This window comes from Vigna unguiculata, chromosome 9 (assembly GCF_037176805.1).
Source record: "Vigna unguiculata cultivar grain cowpea cultivar isolate G323 ecotype 2 chromosome 9, ASM3717680v1, whole genome shotgun sequence".
NCBI classification, from domain to species: Eukaryota; Viridiplantae; Streptophyta; class Magnoliopsida; order Fabales; family Fabaceae; genus Vigna; species Vigna unguiculata.
Window position 1 is genome coordinate 23,399,714 of NC_140800.1, and position 21,401 is coordinate 23,421,114.

Consider the following 21,401-nt stretch of genomic DNA (forward strand, 5'->3'; position numbering starts at 1 on the left):
ATTTCAAAGAAGAAGTAGATAGCAAAAGCTTTTAGTTCTCCTCCAGGAAAGAGAGGTGAATCACTTGGATTGCTTACATACCAAGTCTTTCCTAGCCAAGGGAACTCGAAACTTTTGTACAAAACTTCTTAAATGAAATTAATTCAAAGACTAAGTTGACACACACTAAACTATCAAACAAGAAAATTAAAAACAAGAAAGATTATAAGCTATATGCGGCCTAAGTTTTGGTAGAAGTAGAAGGCACTTGGAACCTTCAAACTTCACCACTAAAAGCGCTTCACTAATGTATAGAAGAGGTTCTAGTTAGGAGATGGGATTGAGTACCTAAGACGCCCCCAAGACACCTAACTAGGCCATGAACACAAGAAGGAAAGCATTACAATTTTACAACTCAATTTGAATACAATCAAAGTGCACAAAATGTAAAAGGTCTTCTTGGCTTTGTCTTCTTGGCTTGGTCCTCACAAGTGTTTCACTCTTGCACTTCCTCTTGATCTCACCAAAGAGGATTCTCTTTCGGGATTAGGTACTCCACCTCCTAGGATGCTACCTTAGGAAAATTAGATCACCTCCAAAAAGAAGTATGCACCAAATATAGAAACCAAACCAAAAGAGGTCAAGAAATAAAGCAACAAAAGCACAAAATTATAATTGCTAAACCAAAAGTGAATAATGCCATGACAAACTCAAAGGATCACCAAAGAAATGACAAACTAGAAATAAGGTAAAGAAACAAGATAAGCACTCAAATGAATTACCTAATGAATGGCACTAGAATGGATGAAAAACAACCAAAATAAGCAAGAAAACTGCACTGAAATTTGATTTTTCACTCACTGCCAGTCCAAAAAACGTGAAATCAGGCCTCTGCTTCAGATATTTTTCATTTTTTCATTTCTCAACATTTTTCAATGATTCTTTTTTTCACTTTTTCGTCTATGTCTTATCTAAAAGAGGCAAAAATTAGATTTGGATTTGCACCGGCCAATTGTTTATGATAAATCAAATACAAACAGTGTGCAGTCAGACAGAAACTGGAACAGCAATAAAATGCAACAAAATAATGCTCTCAAACTCAAGTGATGGTAGTGATTCTAGTGTACTTCTTTTGCCACTTTCTTTTGATCTTTTCTTTTGATTCTTTTTGGCACTTGCTTGTATTCTTTTTGTGCTCTTTTTCTTTCTTTTTATTGCTCTTACAGCAGCTAGTTTCCACCACAAAACAGAATCACCACCACACTATGTTTGATCATTTGCATTTTAATGGAAACAAAAAGCACAAAGGAGAAGGAAACTTAAAGGAATCAAAAGGAGATCATGAAACACAATGAAACACAATGGAAATTGACTCTAAGACATTGCTAAGATCTAAATAGCAATCTGAACTCAAAAACAGAAATGAAAAAGCACCAAAGCACAATTAATTGAAAGGAAATTTAGTGTGGTTTATGGTGATTTTAAGCAAGCACAAGGAAAATTCCCACTGGACATTAAGATAACTAAGGTTATCTAGATGTGAAGGTTCATTTCCAAGGCTCAAAGAGAGAAGAGAGTGTTAATTTTAAGGATTAAAAACTGCACTCAACTCTGAAAAAAAATTCAGCAACACATCACCAACAAATTCAAAGAAAATTAAAAGCTAAACAAGGAATTAATGACATATATGGACTAAACATGACTCTAGACAAAACATATGGATCTTAAAATCAAAATAAACTCAAGAATCAAGAGAATGAACTGAACAAAAAAACAAATACTCAATTAAAATGAAAAGTAAATGGTAGAAACCAAATAGAACACCTAAAGCACACAAGGATGGTTCAAGATGAAGCAAATGAAGATGAACCAAAGTAAAAAGACATTAATACTCAAAATAAAATGAACAAAAACAGCAAGACAAGTAGGAGAAGTGATGAACAACACGGAATTGAAAAAAAAATGGAGAAGAAGCACTTAACTCACTAAAACCAAGGCTCATGATACCACATGATGGCTTCTTCTTGTCTCCATTGATGCTTGCATGAAGAATGGAGGCTCCATGGATGGTGTTGGATGCGGAAGCATGAAGGAAAGAAGCTTAAGGTGTTTGGTTTGGTGTAGGTGAAAGGATTCTTAAGAGAGGTGAGGCCAACTCCTAAGGAAGAAGACTAGAGTAAACTAGAGAAGAGTTTACTCTAAGGTGAGCTCAAAAGAGATTTGTGCACAAATTTGGGCAGCAATTCATTACTCAATTTCAAGCTCAAAAATACATCTCCTAAGCCTTCTATTTATAGGCTAAAATGAGACCAAGGGGTCTCCAAAAAGTGGAGGGAAAAAGGAGTCTAGAAAGTTGAATTTTGGAGCCAAAAAGGAGCATGTGGGAGGTGTGACTTGCCACCTAAGCAAGTCACACTTGTCTTGCCATGGGAAGCTAACTCTCATCCTTGGAGAGCAAGTTTGAGAAGCTTCTAGGCTTTTCTAGAGTAGACACACTACTCTTGGCCCATTTGGCCCAATTCCCCTTTTTGGTCCAAAATTACTTCTAAAGCCCAATTTCCTCTAAGGCCCAATACATGGCCCAAAGAAAATCCTATTCTATTGGGCCCAAAATACAAAGCCCAAAATAAAATCCTAATCTAGTATTTACAAGCAAAATGTCCTAGGCTAGGTCTTCACATCTTCCTTGGCCCATGTGAAGTTCATCTTGGGCCTTGCATGCGCATTTAAGGCCCATTCCTCTTGTATTCTCCTAGCCATGGCTCTTGTTGTAGGTCCCTTGGCTCGAGGCTTCTCATCACCAAGGCTTGGAAGGGATAGGCAAGGGGGTGTAAAGACCATGGGGTTGGACTCTAGACTTGGCTTTCATGCATGCTATGCAACCTTTGCAATGCCTATCTACATGCTTCCTCATGTGAGGCCAATAGAAGTGTTCTTTCAAGACTTCCAAAGTCTTGTTTGGCCCAAAATGCCCCATTAATCCTCCCTCATGTGCCTCTCTAATGAGTGAGGCTCTTAAGGAACCTTAGGGAATGCAAAGTCTCTTACCTTTGAAAAGATATTGATTGAGAAGGTAAAAGTCTTTGTAAGCCCCTTGGTGGCACTCACTAAGAATGGGGGAGAAATCAACATCCTTTGGATACAATTCCTTAATATGAGCAAAACTAAGAAATTTAGTTTCAAGAATGGAAAGGAGGGAATGCCTTCTTGAAAGTGCATCCGCCACAATGTTAGCCTTTCCTTGCTTATGTTTGATCACATATGGGAATTGTTCTAAGAACTCTACCCACCTAGCATGTCTCTTGTTTAACTTGCCTTGGCTTTTCAAAAATTTGAGTGACTCATGGTCACTATGTATCACAAACTCCTTTGAAAGAAGATAGTGTTGCCAAGTTTGCAAAGTTCTCATAAGAGCATAAAGCTCTTTGTCATAGGTGGAGTAGTTGATGTGACTCCCCTTGAGTTTCTCACTAAAATAATCTATGGGGTGCCCTTCTTGGAGAAGCACGGCTCCAATGCCTACATTGGATGCATCACACTCAATTTCAAAAGTTTTGGAGAAGTTAGGGAGGGCTAAGAGTGGTGCATTGATCAATTTTTGTTTTAAAGTTTCAAAAGCCTTTTCTTGATCTTTGCCCCACTTATAGGCCACACCTTTCTTGACCAATTCATTGAGAGGGGCAGCTATAGTGCTAAAGTTTGGCACAAACCTCCTATAGAAACTAGCTAACCCATGGAAAGACCTAAGCTCACTTACATTCTTTGGGGGAGGCCAATCCTTGATTGCCATCACTTTTTCTTGGTCCACATGGACCCCATGTTGATTTATTTTGAAACCTAGGAAGATCACATGATCCATCCCAAACACACATTTCTCCATGTTAGCATACAAGGATGCCTTCCTTAAGGTTTCTAACACACTCCTTAAATGATGCAAGTGGTCATCTTGAGACATACTATAAATGAGAATGTCATCAAAGTATACCACAACAAACTTCCCTAAGAACTCTCTAAGAACATGGTGCATGAGTCTCATGAATGTACTAGGTGCATTGGTCAAGCCAAAAGGCATGACTAACCACTCATATAATCCAAACTTAGTCTTGAAAGAGGTTTTCCATTCATCACCTTCTTTGATTCTAATTTGATTGTACCCACTTTTCAAGTCTATTTTGGAAAATATGGTTGCACCATGTAACTCATCAATCAAATCATCTAACCTAGGAATGGGATGCCTATACTTGATGGTTATGTTGTTGATAGCCCTACAATCTATGCACATTCTCCATGTTCCATCCTTTTTGGGGACTAGGATCACGGGCATTGCACAAGGACTCATGCTATGTTGCACCCACCCCTTTTCTAACAACTCATTCACTTGTTTTTGAATTTCTTTAGCCTCCTCGGGACTAGTCCTATAGGCTGGCCTATTAGGCAAAGATGAGCCTTGTATGAAATCAATTTGGTGTTCTATACCTCTTAGGGGTGGGAGACCCTTTGGAGGTTCTTGAAAAACATCTTTGAACTCATCTAAGACTAATGACAAGTCTAAGGGACATCTAGAGTGAGGGTTTTGGAAGGAGGGGGAAGATTCACTAGGATAAGCTAGGAAGATGGGTTTTTGGGCAAGCATTACCTTCTTCACCCCCTTGAGAGTGATCATGCTCTTCTTGGACTCATGCCCTTGCGCCTTCTTTTGCGCCTTCTCTTCTTTTCTTTTCTTAATCATTTGCAATTGGTCCTCATTGACTTCTCTTGGTGAAAGAGGTAGTAATGTGATCTTTTTGCCTTGGAAGCTAAAGGTAAACTTGTTAGCATGGCCATCATGAAAAGCTTTTCTATCAAATTGCCATGGCCTTCCTAATAAAATGTGAGTTGCTTCCATGGGCACTAAGTCACATAATACCTCATCCTTGTAGTTTCCAATGGAGAAGTTAATAAGGACTTGTTTGTCCACTTTAATTTCACCTTCCTCACTAAGCCAAGAAAGCTTATAGGGCTTGGCATGAGGGATGGTTTTCAAGCCAAGCTTGTCCACAACCCTTGTGCTAGCCACATTAACACAACTTCCACTATCAATTATGAGGGAGCAAGTTTTGTTGTTGATTTGGCACCTTGAGTGAAAAATATTTTCTCTTTGGTTTTCAAATTCTTTAGGCACTTGGCCTAGCATGCGCCTAACCACTAACAAACCTCCTTCATTAGGTTTGATTTCATCCTCACTTGAAGATTGGGAAGAAGTGTGGGAGGAAGAACTTTTAGGGGAGGGGGGAGAAGAATGTTCACTTTCAACCTCTCTTTTAGGGTTCAAGATCATGTTCCTTTTTGTTGGGCAATTTGAAGCAATGTGACCATAGCCCAAACACTTAAAACATTTGATGGAACTAGTTCTTGAACTTTGAGAAGAGTTTGCATTTTCATGGGAGGTTCTAGACGAATTGGTCCTAGGTGGGTGGTCTTTGGAAGGAGGTTTCTCATCCTTTCTTTCTTTTCCTTTCCAAGTTCTAGAGTAGTATTCATTGTATGAAGTATTCCTCTTGGCCTCTTGTTTCTTTTTCAATTGACTTTCAACTTTTAAGGCCAAGTGTAAAATTTTGTCAAGAGTGGAATACTCATACAACTCAACTACATCTTGAACTTCTCTTCTAAGACAACTCACAAATCTAGCTACCTTTTCTTCTTCACTTTCAAATTGGAGTCCTACTTTGAGAAGCATTGACTCCATCATTTTAAAATATTCATTCACACACATAGACCCTTGTTGAAGCCTTTGGAGCTTCAAAAGAGTCTCCCTCCTATAGTAGGAAGGAACAAATCTAGCGCGCATCAAAGTTTTAATGTCCATCCAAGAGGCCGCGGGTGGCTCTTGGTTAATATTGTCCATACACAATTGATGCCACCATGTCATGGCATAATCTTCAAATTCTAAAACTACTAAATCTACTTGTTCTTGATTACTAATTAAATGAATATTGAAGATTTGGTCCACTTTTTGCTCCCACTCTATGTAGAGGTTTGGGTCATTCTCCCCCTTGAACTTTGGAATCTTGATTGGTGGAGGTTGTCTTTGTGGGAGTTGATTGCGCCTTCCACCACCATCATAGTCGTGCCTTCTTCTTCTTCCACCATGGCTAGAGTCCTCGGAAGAGGACCTCCTCCTTCTCCTCTCATCTTCCCTAAGCTCAAGTCTTTGGATGTGCTCTTGTAGGAAGATCTCACTTTGCCTCCTATCCGCCCTCAATTGGTCAAAAGTTTCTCTCCTACTCACTTCCATCTCACGTAAGATGTTGGCAAGGGTTATTTGTCCACTTTCTTGGGCCATAGGAGTCACCATGGGAGGGGAATAAGGTGAGGCCGACTCCTCCTCTTCTTCTACCTCCAAGATTGGATCCATATTCATGTTCCTACACCAAAAACTCACCAAAAACCGAGACAAGGAAGAGGTTAGCTAACAAACAATTCCAAACCCGAGACCAAGTGTGGTCTTCTTAAGCACCCAAGTGTTTTTTATCACACTCCCAAAGCACACAAGCAAGGCTAGCACTCAAAAACCTTCCAAATAAGTGAAAACACCTTTAAAGAGATGAAAACCTTTTCAAAGCTCAAACAAGTGGCTCGGCCACAACACTCTAGGAAGACAAGGAAAAGAAAACTACTAAGACAAAACAAAGATTACCTAAAGACAAGCAAGCAAAGCTAAAAAAAAACAAGAAAGTTTAACTTCTAAGGAAACTTGTTTTTAAAGACAAAACTTGAACAAGACTAAAACAATGAAAAGCACTTTTAAGGACTCTATGGAAAGCATTTGAACAAGCCAAGATTATACCTCAAATTATGCATACACCATGAAAGATCATAACCAAGTCAAAGCATGGAACTAATTTGCCAATATCACCCAAAATCCAAGTATAAATTTTGGTAGCATAACACCTAGTAAAAATGGCCAAATGGATTCACCAAGCATTGTAAAAGCTCTCGGCCAAACTGTTTTTGGTCTTGAAAACACTTTTTCTTTTCAAAACTAGGTATTTAAAATGATGAGAATGATGTTTTAGAGTGTCTTGAACACTTAGTTCCTTAAAATTAGGTCAAAATCAATTTCAAGGAGCATACAACAACACAAGGCATAGATCTCATGCAATAGTTCAAAAACTTAGAAACAAGAACAAGAAAACTCAAAGAAGCATATGACAAGAGACTCAAGCAAAAGTTAGACACATTTAGAGACTCAACATGACATACACAAAGACACAAACATGTAGCTATCATGCATTTAAACTCATGGATTTGAGGCTCAAAGAGTAAGTATCAAAAGACATGTTATCCAACCACATTTAGGAGCAAAAGAGTCACAAAACCGAAGCCAAAATTGCCACAACATAACCTGAAAACGTTGCTTTTCGTATTCTCGGCAGCTCTGACCTTTGCTCACTCATTGGATCATAACTCTCTCCACAGAACTCCAAATGCGTTAATTCTTTTTTTGTTGGAAACTAGACTCACAGAGCTTTCTTTTGATATAAAGAACGTTACTTTTGGACCACTGAGCTAGCTGCAGTATTTTTTTCAAAAACGCACACGTTGCTGCCAGCACTGTTTTTATATGGACCATTCAAAGATAGCTACACAAGACAAGGTTAGAACATGAAAACACCATATTCAAGGACAACCAAAGCTCTAGATACCAAATGATGAAGGATTATCTTGTTTCCTTTTAGAGTTATGAATATGGTGAAGTTGTTTAAGAAAGCTTTTTGAAAATTCCCACTGGACATTAAGATAGCATGCTATCTAGATGTGAAGGTTCATTTCTCAAGCTCATGAAAGGAAGAAGAGAGTTGGATTCAAGCTTAAACACACACGGCAATAACAACACTAAAGAGAAAAATGAAAGAAGAAACAATAAAAATGGAATGCATAGAAGATGAAGAATGGAAGAAGCACGCCACTCATAGGGGGGGATCTAAGCCAACCAAGCCCTAGAGATGAGTGATGGTGCCGCCACTTGCAAGCAAGATAAGGCAAAGGTGAGTTCACTTCTAGGAAGGAGAGCTCACGAAAATTGGTGGTTGAATGCACAAAGTTTATAACAAAATGATCAACCCTTTTACAAGACAAGGAGCACCCTTTAAATAGGAGTTCATAGGGGTCCTTTAGCAAATACAAAAACATGAAAAAGGATTAACTAGCAAACCCTAAACCTAATGTGAGAGTGAGTCTTGGCCAAGTGAAGGGAGATGATTGGTGCAAAACAAAGATAAAGGTGATGGAATAGAAGACTCCCCTCTAGACATGCTTCTAGTGATCCTTCTTGATGGAGCTTCTAAGGAGGTGGTCATGCCTTCATCACATCCACAAACTTTGAGGAAAGGTCCTCTTGATCTTCCAAAGGTTGGTTCTTAAGTTGGCATATGGACCCTTATTTCAACTTGAAGATAAAGCAAAACTAAAGCCCATTAATTGGTTAAGCACAAACACAATTTGGTCATACAATTTTACAAACATTGGGCCCTTATTTAAATAAAAGAAACTGCATCAACACGGCGCATTAATCATCCTCCATTTGACCCATATGCAATTCACATCATGCCCTCCTTCTTCGAGAAGATTTGTCCCGAATCTTAAGACACTAGTTTTAATGTAAGTTTATTATGATCTTGTGAAGGACTTTTATTTTTTCACATGTTGAACTAATTCTCTTCTTCCAGGATCAAATTCAACTTGATATTTGTTACTTTCCAATTGTTGCAATCCGTCGATAACATTTCTTGGCAACAGTAACCCACCTTGATATGTAACAAAAAATAATTCCATGCATTGTGTTTGACGAATTTGATCTTATCGACGCACCAAAAGCATAATAAATCACTATGAACATGCTTCCTTTTTAAACATGGAAGTTGGTGTGTTTCATTCACATGCTTATCCATTTGTTCCTGTAAAATGACATCACAAACTGTAGAAGAAGAAACATTGACGAATAAACTTTCCCTAGTTCCATTTCTTTTTCTTTATTTTCCCTTCCTTCTGCAGTTTATATTACTTCTTTTTCTATTCTTTCCTTTTTTGTTTTCTCCTTCAGCCTACGTTGATCCTTACTGACTTGTCTTGGTGTCATAAATTTATACTTCATCTGATGTCCCTCATGCCTCAAATAAAGGGAACGTTCATCAAGATGGAGTGTTTTATAACGAAGCCATGCCCATCCCAAAAGAAGATGACAAGAGTCCATGGGAGCAATGTCACATAATACTTCTTTCACACATTGCCATGTACTGAATTTGATCCATGCCTGATCCAGATGAAAGGTTGCTGGTAACTGGAGTTTCTCCACCAATCTTTGACTCACAACATTGTTTTCACTTCCGTAATCGAGTGCAACTAAACATGGATGGCCTTCGGTTAAACACTTTGTATAAGAAACTTCCTTTCCTATTCCAAATCTAGATAGCCAGACTCTGAATACCAAATGATGTGAATCCACAGGGTTCGATTCGTTTGACTGATCTATCATTGTTGCAATGCTAACAAGCAAGAAATTTGAGAAATTATTTAAAACGAGAAAATGGAAACAGAAAAGAAGATGGAACAAAAATTGATAAACATCACACTTCCAAGAATAGAAGATAAGCCTAAGAGTTGAGACACACAAAGGGTTGCAGGACCTTTGATTAAACTCATGGATTCTTGAATCATTCAGGAACTTAAGAGAATCACTCTCACTAAGATAGATGAGATAAAACTCGTTAATTTTCTGAATAAAACTCAACTTGACTTCATTGATGAAAATGGTTCATTTTATATAGGAGCTTTAACCATCAGAATTACAAAAGACACATAAATTTCAATATCATCCCGCTTAAAGCTATTAATTAATGATCCAGTCAACCTAATAACGATCCGCTACTTTATGGTTGAATGTAACTGAGTTTAAGGCTACCCAAAGTCATCCACAAACTTGGAGCAAAAGTCCTCTTGATCTTCCAAAGGTTGGTTCTTAAGTTGGCATATGGACCCTTATTTCAACTTGAAGATAAAGCAAAACTCAAGCCCATTAATTGGTTAAGCACAAACACAATTTGGTCAGACAATTTTACAAACATTGGGCCCTTATTTAAATAAAAGAAACTGCATCAACCCGGCGCATTAATTATCCTCCATTTGACCCATATGCAATTCACATCATACCCTCCTTCTTCGAGAAGATTTGTCCCGAATCTTAAGACAATAGTTTTAATGTAAGTTTATTATGATCTTGTGAAGGACTTTTATTTTTTCACAAGTTGAAACTAATTCTCTTCTTCCAGGATCAAATTCAACTTGATATTTGTTACTTTCCAATGGTTGCAATCCGTCGATAACATTTCTTGGCAACAGTAACCCACCTTCATATGTAACAAAAAATAATTACATGCATTGTGTTTGACGAATTTGATCTTATTGACGCACCAAAAGCATAATAAATCACTATGAACATGCTTCCTTTTTAAACATGGAAGTTGGTGTGTTTCATTCACATGCTTATCCTTTTGTTCCTGTAAAATGACATCACAAACTGGAAAAGAAGAAACATTGACGAATAAACTTTCCCTAGTTCCATTTCTTTTTCTTTATTTTCCCTTCCTTCTGCAATTTATATTACTTCCTTTTCTATTCTTTCTTTTTCTGTTTTCTCCTTCAGCCTACGTTGATCCTTACTGACTTGTCTTGGTGTCATAAATTTATACTTCATCTGATGTCCCTCATGCCTCAAATAAAGGGAACGTTCATCAAGATGGAGTGTTTTATAACGAAGCCATGCCCATCCCAAAAGAAGATGACAAGAGTCCATGGGAGCAATGTCACATAATACTTCTTTCACACATTGCCATGTACTGAATTTGATCCATGCCTGATCCAGATGAAAGGTTGCTGGTAACTGGAGTTTCTCCACCAATCTTTGGCTCACAACATTGTTTTCACTTCCGTAATCGAGTGCAACTAAACATGGATGGCCTTCGGTTAAACACTTTGTATAAGAAACTTCCTTTCCTATTCCAAATCTAGATAGCCAGACTCTGAATACCAAATGATGTGAATCCACAGGGTTCGATTCGTTTGACTGATCTATCATTGTTGCAATGCTAACAAGCAAGAAATTTGAGAAATTATTTAAAACGAGAAAATGGAAACAGAAAAGAAGATGGAACAAAAATTGATAGACATCACACTTCCAAGAATGGAAGATAAGCCTAAGAGTTGAGAGACACAAAGGGTTGCAGGACCTTTGATTAAACTCATGGATTCTTGAATCATTCAGGAACTTAAGAGAATCACTCTCACTAAGATAGATGAGATAAAACTCGTTAATTTTCTGAATAAAACTCAACTTGACTTCATTGATGAAAATGGTTCATTTTATATAGGAGCTTTAACTATCAGAATTACAAAAGACACATAAATTTCAATATCATCCCGCTTAAAGCTATTAATTAATGATCCAGTCAAGCTAATAACGATCCGCTACTTTATGGTTGATTGTAACTGAGTTTAAGGCTACCCAAAGTCATCCACAAACTTGGAGCAAAAGTCCTCTTGATCTTCCAAAGGTTGGTTCTTAAGTTGGCATATGGACCCTTATTTCAACTTGAAGATAAAGCAAAACTCAAGCCCATTAATTGGTTAAGCACAAACACAATTTGGTCAGACAATTTTACAAACATTGGGCCCTTATTTAAATAAAAGAAATTGCATCAACCCGGCGCATTAATTATCCTCCATTTGACCCATATGCAATTCACATCATACCCTCCTTCTTCGAGAAGATTTGTCCCGAATCTTAAGACACTAGTTTTAATGTAAGTTTATTATGATCTTGTGAAGGACTTTTATTTTTTCACAAGTTGAAACTAATTCTCTTCTTCCAGGATCAAATTCAACTTGATATTTGTTACTTTCCAATGGTTGCAATCCGTCGATAACATTTCTTGGCAACAGTAACCCACCTTCATATGTAACAAAAAATAATTCCATGCATTGTGTTTGACGAATTTGATCTTATCGACGCACCAAAAGCATAATAAATCACTATGAACATGCTTCCTTTTTAAACATGGAAGTTGGTGTGTTTCATTCACATGCTTATCCTTTTGTTCCTGTAAAATGACATCACAAACTGTAGAAGAAAAAACATTGACTAATAAACTTTCCCTAGTTCCATTTCTTTTTCTTTATTTTCCCTTCCTTCTTCAGTTTATATTAATTGTTTTTCTATTCTTTCTTTTTCTGTTTTCTCCCTCAATTTACGTTGATCCTTACTGACTTGTCTTGGTGTCATAAATTTATACTTCATCTGATGTCCCTCATGCCTCAAAAAAAAGGAACGTTCATCAAGATGAAGTGTTTTATAACGAAGCCATGCCCATCCCAAAAGAAGATGACAAGAGTCCATGGGAGCAATGTCACATAATACTTCTTTCACACATTGCCATGTACTGAATTTGATCCATTCCGATCCAGTTGAAAGGTTGTTGGTAACTCGAGTTTCTCCACCAATCTTTGGCTCACAACATTGTTTTCACTTCCGTAATCGAATGCAACTAAACATGGATGGCCTTCGGTTAAACACTTTGTATAATAAACTTCCTTTCCTATTCCAAATCTAGATAGCCAGACTCTAAATACCAAATGATGTGAATCCACAAGGTTCGATTCCTTTGACTGATCTATCATTGTTGCAATGCTAACAAGAAAGAAATTTGAGAAATTATATAAAACAAGAAAATGGAAACAAAAAAGAAGATGGAACAAAAATTGATAGACATCACACTTCCAAGAATGGAAGATAAGCCTAAGACTTGAAACACACAAAGGGTTGCAGGACCTTTGATTAAACTCATGGATTCTTGAATCACTCAAGAACTTAAGAGAATCACTCTCACTAAGAGAGGTGAGATAAAACTCGTTTATTTTCTGAATAAAACTCAGCTTGCCTTCATTGATGAAAATTGTTCAATTTGTATAGGAGCTTTAACCATCAGTATTACAAAAGACACATAAATTTCAATATCATCCCGCTTAAAGCTATTAATTAATGATCCAGTCAAGCTAATAACGATCTGCTACTTTATGTTTGATTGTAACTGAGTTTAAGGCTACCCAAAGTCATCCACAAACTTGGAGCAAAAGTCCTCTTGATCTTCCAAAGGTTGGTTCTTAAGTTGGCATATGGACCCTTATTTCAACTTGAAGATAAAGCAAAACTAAAGCCCATTAATTGGTTAAGCACAAACACAATTTGGTCAGAGAATTTTACAAACATTGGGCCCTTATTTAAATAAAAGAAACTACATCAACACGGCGCATTAATCATCCTCCATTTGACCCATATGCAATTCACATCATGCCCTCCTTCTTCGAGAAGATTTGTCCCGAATCTTAAGACACTAGTTTTAATGTAAGTTTATTATGATCTTGTGAAGGACTTTTATTTTTTCACAAGTTGAAACTAATTCTCTTCTTCCAGGATCAAATTCAAATTGATATTTCTTACTTTCCAATGGTTGCAATCCGTCGATAACATTTCTTGGCAACAGTAACCCACCTTGATATGTAACAAAAAATAATTCCATGCATTGTGTTTGACGAATTTGTTCTTATCGACGGACCAAATGCATAATAAATCACTATGAACATGCTTCCTTTTTAAACATGGAAGTTGGTGTGTTTCATTCACATGCTTATCCTTTTGTTGCTGTAAAATGACATCACAAACTATAGAAGAAGAAACATTGACGAATAAACTTTCCCTAGTTCCATTTCTTTTTCTTTATTTTCCCTTCCTTCTACAGTTTATATTACTTCTTTTTCTCTTCTTTCTTTTTCTGTTTTCTCCTTCAGCCTACGTTGATCCTTACTGACTTGTCTTGGTGTCATAAATTTAAACTTCATCTGATGTCCCTCATGCCTCAAATAAAGGGAACGTTCATCATGATGGAGTGTTTTATAACGAAGCCATGCCTAACCCAAAAGAAGATGACAAGGGTCCATGGGAGCAATGTCACATACTACTTCTTTCACACATTGCCATGTACTGAATTTGATCCATGCCTGATCCAGATGAAAGGTTGTTGGTAACTGGAGTTTCTCCACCAATCTTTGGCTCACAACATTGTTTTCGCTTCCGTAATCGAATGCAACTAAACTTGGATGGCCTTCGGTTAAACACTTTGTATAACAAACTTCCTTTCCTATTCCAAATCTAGATAGCCAGACTCTGAATACCAAATGATGTGAATCCACAGGGTTCGATTCGTTTGACTGATCTATCATTGTTGCAATGCTAACAAGCAAGAAATTTGAGAAATTATTTAAAACGAGAAAATGGAAACAAAAAAGAAGATGGAACGAAAACTGATAGACATCACACTTCCAAGAATGGAAGATAAGCCTAAGAGTTGAGACACACAAAGGGTTGCAGGACCTTTGATTAAACTCATGGATTCTTGAATCATTCAGGAACTTAAGAGAATCACTCTCACTAAGATAGATGAGATAAAACTCGTTTATTTTCTGAATAAAACTCAGCTTGCCTTCACTGATGAAAATGGTTCAATTTATAAAGGAGCTTTAACCATCAAAATTACAAAAGACACATAAATTTCAATATCATCCTGCTTACAGCTATTAATTAATGATCCAGTCAAGCTAATAACGATCCGCTACTTTATGGTTGATTGTAACTGAGTTTAAGGCTACCCAAAGTCATCCACAAACTTTAAGCAAAGGTCCTCTTGATCTTCCAAATGTTGGTTCTTAAGTTGGCATATGGACCCTTATTTCAACTTGAAGATAAAGCAAAACTCAAGCCCAATAATTGGTTAAGCACAAACACAATTTGGTCAGACAATTTTACAAACATTGGGCCCTTATTTAAATAAAAGAAACTGCATCAACTCGGCGCATTAATTATCCTCCATTTCACCCATATGCAATTCACATCATACCCTCCTTCTTCGAGAAGATTTGTCCCGAATCTTAAGACACTAGTTTTAATGTAAGTTTATTATGATCTTGTGAAGGACTTTTATTTTTTCACAAGTTGAAACTAATTCTCTTCTTCCAGGATCAAATTCAACTTGATATTTGTTACTTTCCAATGGTTGCAATCCGTCGATAACATTTCTTGGCAACAGTAACCCACCTTGATATGTAACAAAAAATAATTCCATGCATTGTGTTTGACGAATTTGATCTTATCGACGCACCAAAAGCATAAGAAATCACTATGAACATGCTTCCTTTTTAAACATGGAAGTTGGTGTGTTTCATTCACATGCTTATCCTTTTTTTCCTGTAAAATGACATCACAAACTGTAGAAGAAAAAACATTGACGAATAAACTTTCCCTAGTTCCATTTCTTTTTCTTTATTTTCCCTTCCTTCTTCAGAGTATATTAATTGTTTTTCTATTCTTTCTTTTTCTGTTTTCTCCTTCAATTTACGTTGATCCTTACTGACTTGTCTTGGTGTCATAAATTTATACTTCATCTGATGTCCCTCATGCCTCAAATAAAGGGAACGTTCATCAAGATGAAGTGTTTTATAACGAAGCCATGCCCATCCCAAAAGAAGATGACAAGAGTCCATGGGAGCAATGTCACATAATACTTCTTTCACACATTGCCATGTACTGAATTTGATCCATTCCGATCCAGATGAAAGGTTGCTGGTAACTGGAGTTTCTCCACCAATCTTTGGCTCACAACATTGTTTTCACTTCTGTAATCGAATGCAACTAAACATGGATGGCCTTCGGTTAAACACTTTGTATAATAAACTTCCTTTCCTCTTCCAAATCTAGATAGCCAGACTCTAAATACCAAATGATGTGAATCCACAAGGTTCGATTCGTTTGACTGATCTATCATTGTTGCAATGCTAACAAGAAAGAAATTTGAGAAATTATATAAAACAAGAAAATGGAAACAGAAAAGAAGATGGAACAAAAATTGATAGACATCACACTTCCAAGAATGGAAGATAAGCCTAAGAGTTGAAACACACAAAGGGTTGCAGGACCTTTGATTAAACTCATGGATTCTTGAATCACTCAGGAACTTAAGAGAATCACTCTCACTAAGAGAGGTGAGATAAAACTCGTTTATTTTCTGAATAAAACTCAGCTTGCCTTCATTGATGAAAATGGTTCAATTTATATAGGAGCTTTAACCATCAGAATTACAAAAGACACATAAATTTCAATATCATCCCGCTTAAAGCTATTAATTAATGATCCAGTTAAGCTAATAACGATCTGCTACTTTATGGTTGATTGTAACTGAGTTTAAGGCTACCCAAAGTCATCCACAAACTTTGAGCAAAAGTCCTCTTGATCTTCCAAAGGTTGGTTCTTAAGTTGGCATATGGACCCTTATTTCAACTTAAAGATAAAGCAAAACTAGAGCCCATTAATTGGTTAAGCACAAACACAATTTGGTTAGAGAATTTTACAAACATTGGGCCCTTATATAAATAAAAGAAACTGCATCAACACAGCTCATTAATCATCCTCCATTTGACCCATATGCAATTCACATCATGCCCTCCTTCTTCGAGAAGATTTGTCCCGAATCTTAAGACACTAGTTTTAATGTAAGTTTATTATGATCTTGTGAAGGACTTTTATTTTTTCACAAGTTGAAACTAATTCTCTTCTTCCAGGATCAAATTCAACTTGATATTTCTTACTTTCCAATGGTTGCAATCCGTCGATAACATTTCTTGGCAACAGTAACCCACCTTGATATGTAACAAAAAATAATTCCATGCATTGTGTTTGACGAATTTGTTCTTATCGACGGACCAAATGCATAATAAATCACTATGAACATGCTTCCTTTTTAAACATGGAAGTTGGTGTGTTTCATTCACATGCTTATCCTTTTGTTGCTGTAAAATGACATCACAAACTATAGAAGAAGAAACATTGACGAATAAACTTTCCCTAGTTCCATTTCTTTTTCTTTATTTTCCCTTCCTTCTACAGTTTATATTACTTCTTTTTCTCTTCTTTCTTTTTCTGTTTTCTCCTTCAGCCTACGTTGATCCTTACTGACTTGTCTTGGTGTCATAAATTTATACTTCATCTGATGTCCCTCATGCCTCAAATAAAGGGAACGTTCATCAAGATGGAGTGTTTTATAACGAAGCCATGCCCAACCCAAAAGAAGATGACAAGGGTCCATGGGAGCAATGTCACATACTACATCTTTCGCACACTGCCATGTACTGAATTTAATTCATTCCTGATCCAGATGAAAGGTTGTTGGTAACTGGAGTTTCTCCACCAATCTTTGGCTCACAACATTGTTTTCGCTTCCGTAATCGAATGCAACTAAACATGGATGGCCTTCGGTTAAACACTTTCTATAATAAACTTCCTTTCCTATTCCAAATCTAGATAGCCAGACTCTGAATACCAAATGATGTAAATCCACAGGGTTCGAATTGTTTGACTGATCTATCATTGTTGCAATGCTAACAAGCAATAAATTTGAGAAATTATTTAAAATGAGAAAATGGAAACAGAAAAGAAGATGGAACGAAAATTGATAGACATCACACTTCCAAGAATGGAAGATAAGCCTAAGAGTTGAAACACACAAAGGGATACAGGACCTTTGATTAAACTCATGGATTCTTGAATCACTCAGGAACTTAGGAGAATCACTCTCACTAAGATATATGAGATAAAACTCGTTTATTTTCTGAATAAAACTCAGCTTGCCTTCATTGATGAAAATGGTTCAATTTATATAGGAGCTTTAACCATCAGAATTACAAAAGACACATAAATTTCAATATCATCCCGCTTAAAGCTGTTAATTAATGATCCACTCGAGCTAATAACGATCTGCTACTTAATGGTTGATTGTAACTGAATTTAAGGCTACCAAAAGTCATCCACAAACTTTGAGCAAAGGTCCTCTTGATCTTCCAAAGGTTGGTTCTTAAGTTGGCATATGGACCCTTATTTCAACTTGAAGATATAGCAAAACTAAAGCCCATTAATTGGTTAAGCACAAACACAATTTGGTTAGAAAATTTTACAAACATTGGGTCCTTATTTAAATAAAAGAAACTGAATCAACACGGCTCATTTATCATCCTCCATTTGACCCATATGCAATTCACATCATACTCTCCTTCTTCGAGAAGATTTGTCCCGAATCTTAAGACACTAGTTGTAATGTAAGTTTATTATGATCTTGTGAAGGACTTTAATTTTTTTACAAGTTGACACTAATTCTCTTCTTCTAGGATCAAATTCAACTTGATATTTGTTACTTTCCAATGGTTGCAATCCGTCGATAACATTTCCTGGCAACACTAACCCTCCTTGATATGTAACAAAAAATAATTCCATGCATTGTGCTTGACGAATTTGCTTCTTATCGACGAACCAAAAACATAATAAATCACTATGAACAAGCTTCCTTTTTAAACATGGAAGTTGGTGTGTTTCATTCACATGCGTATCCTTTTGTTCCTGTAAAATGACATCACAAACTGTAGAAGAAAAAACATTGACGAATAAACTTTCCCTAGTTCCATTTCTTTCTCTTTATTTTCCCTTCCTTCTGCAGTTTATATTACTTCTTTTTCTATTCTTTCTTTTTCTGTTTTCTCCTTCAACTTACGTTGATCCTTACTGACTTGTCTTGGTGTCATAAATTTATATTTCATCTGATGTCCCTCATGCCTAAAATAAAGGGAACGTTCATCAAGATGAAGTGTTTTATAACGAAGCCATGCCCATCCCAAAAGAAGATGACAATAGTCCATGGGAGCAATGTCACATAATACTTCTTTCACACATTGCCATGTACTGAATTTGATCCATGCCTGATCCAGATGAAAGGTTGCTGGTAATTGGAGTTTCTCCAACAATATTTGGCTCACAACATTGTTTTCGCTTCCGTAATCGAATGCAACTAAACATGGATGGCCTTCGGTTAAACACTTTGTATAATAAACTTCCTTACTATTCCAAATCTAGATAGCCCGGCTCTGAATACCAAATGATGTAAATCCACAGGGTTCGAATCGTTTGACTGATCTATCATTGTTGCAATGCTAACAAGCAATAAATTTGAGAAATTATTTAAAACGAGAAAATGGAAACAGAAAAGAAGATGGAACGAAAATTGATAGACATCACATTTCCAAGAATGGAAGATAAGCCTAAGAGTTGAAACACACAAAGGGATACAGGACCTTTGATTAAACTCATGGATTCTTGAATCACTCTCACTAAGATATATGAGATAAAACTCGTTTATTTTCTGAATAAAACTCAGATTGCCTTCATTAATGAAAATGGTTCAATTTTTATAGGAGCTTTAACCATCAGAATTACAAAAGACACATAAATTTCAATATCATCCCGCTTAAAGCTGTTAATTAATGATCCACTCAAGCTAATAACGATCCGCTACTTAATGGTTGATTGTAACTGAATTTAAGGCTACCAAAAGTCATCCACAAACTTTGAGCAAATGTCCTCTTGATCTTCCAAAGGTTGGTTCTTAAGTTGGCATATGGACCCTTATTTCAACTTGAAGATAAAGCAAAACTAAAGCCCATTAATTGGTTAAGCACAAACACAATTTGGTCAAAAAATTTTACAAACAATGGGCCCTTATTTAAATAAAAGAAACTGCATCAACACGTCGCATTAATCATCCTCCATTTAACCCATATGTAATTCACATAATACCCTCCTTCTTCGAGAAGATTTGTCCCGAATCTTAAGACACTAGTTTTATTGTAAGTTTATTATGATCTGGTGAACGACTTTTCTTTTTTCACATGTTGAAACTAATTCTCTTCTTCCAGGATCAAATTCAACTTGATATTTGTTACTTTTCAATGGTTGCAATCCGTCCATCACCTTTCTTGGCAATATATAACCCACCTTGATATGTAACAAAAAATAATTCCATGCATTGTGTTTGACGAATTTGCTTCTCATCGACGGACCAAATGCATAATATATCAGTATGAACAAGCTTCCTTTTTAAACATGGAAGTTGGTGTGTTTCATTCACCTTCTTATCCTTTTGTTCCTGTAAAATGACATCACAAACTGTAGAAGAAAAAACATTGACGAATAAACTTTGTCTAGTTCCATTTGTTTTTCTTTATTTTCTTTTCCTTCTTCAGTTTATATCACTTCTTTTTCTATTCTTTCTTTTTCTGTTTTCTCCTTCAACCAACGTTGATCCTTACTGACTTGTCTTGCTGTCTTAAATCTATACTTCATCTGATGTCCCTCATGCCTCAAATAAAGGGAACGCTCATCAAGATGAAGTGTTTTATAACGAAGCCATGCCTATCCCAAAAGAAGATGACAAGAGTCCATGAGAGCAATGTCACATAATACTTCTTTCACACATTGTTATGTACTGAATTTGATCCATGCCTGATCCAGATGAAAGGTTGCTGGTAACTGGAGTTTCTCCACCAATCTTTGGCTCACAACATTGTTTTCGCTTCCGTAATCGAATGCAACTAAACATGGATGGCCTTCGGTTAAACACTTTGTATAATAAACTTCCTTCCTATTCTAAATCTAGATAGCCAGGCTCTGAATACCAAATGATGTGAATCCACAAGGTTCTATTCGTTTGACTGATCTATCATTGTTGCAATGCTAACAAGCAAAAAATTTGAGAAATTATTTAAAACGAGAAAATGGAAACAAAAAAGAAGATGGAACGAAAACTGATCGACATCACACCTCCAAGAATGGAAGATAAGCTTAAGAGTTGAAACACACAAAGGGATACAAGACCTTTCATTAAACTCATTAATTCTTGAATCACTCAGGAACTTAGGAGAATCACTCTCACTCAGATAGATGAGATAAAACTCGTTTATTTTCTGAATAAAACTCAGCTTGCCTTCATTGATGAAAATGGTTCAATTTTTATAGGAGCTTTAACCATCAGAATTGCAAAAGACACATAAATTTCAATATCATCCAGCTTAAAGCTATTAATTAATGATCCACTATGGCTAATAACAATCCGCTACCTAATGGTTGATTGTAACTGAATTTAAGGCTACCAAAAGTCATCCACAAACTTTGAGCAAAGGTCCTCTTGATCTTCCAAAGGTTGGTTCTTAAGTTGGCATATGGACCCTTATTTCAACTTGAAGATAAAGCAAAACTAAAGCCCATTAATTGGTTAAGCACAAACACAATTTGGTCAAAAAATTTTACAAACAATGGGCCCTTATTTAAATAAAAGAAACTACATCAACACGTCGCATTAATCATCCTCCATTTGACTCATATGTAATTCACATCATACCCTCCTTCTTCGAGATGATTTGTCCCGAATCATAAGACACTAGTTTTAATGTAAGTTTATTAT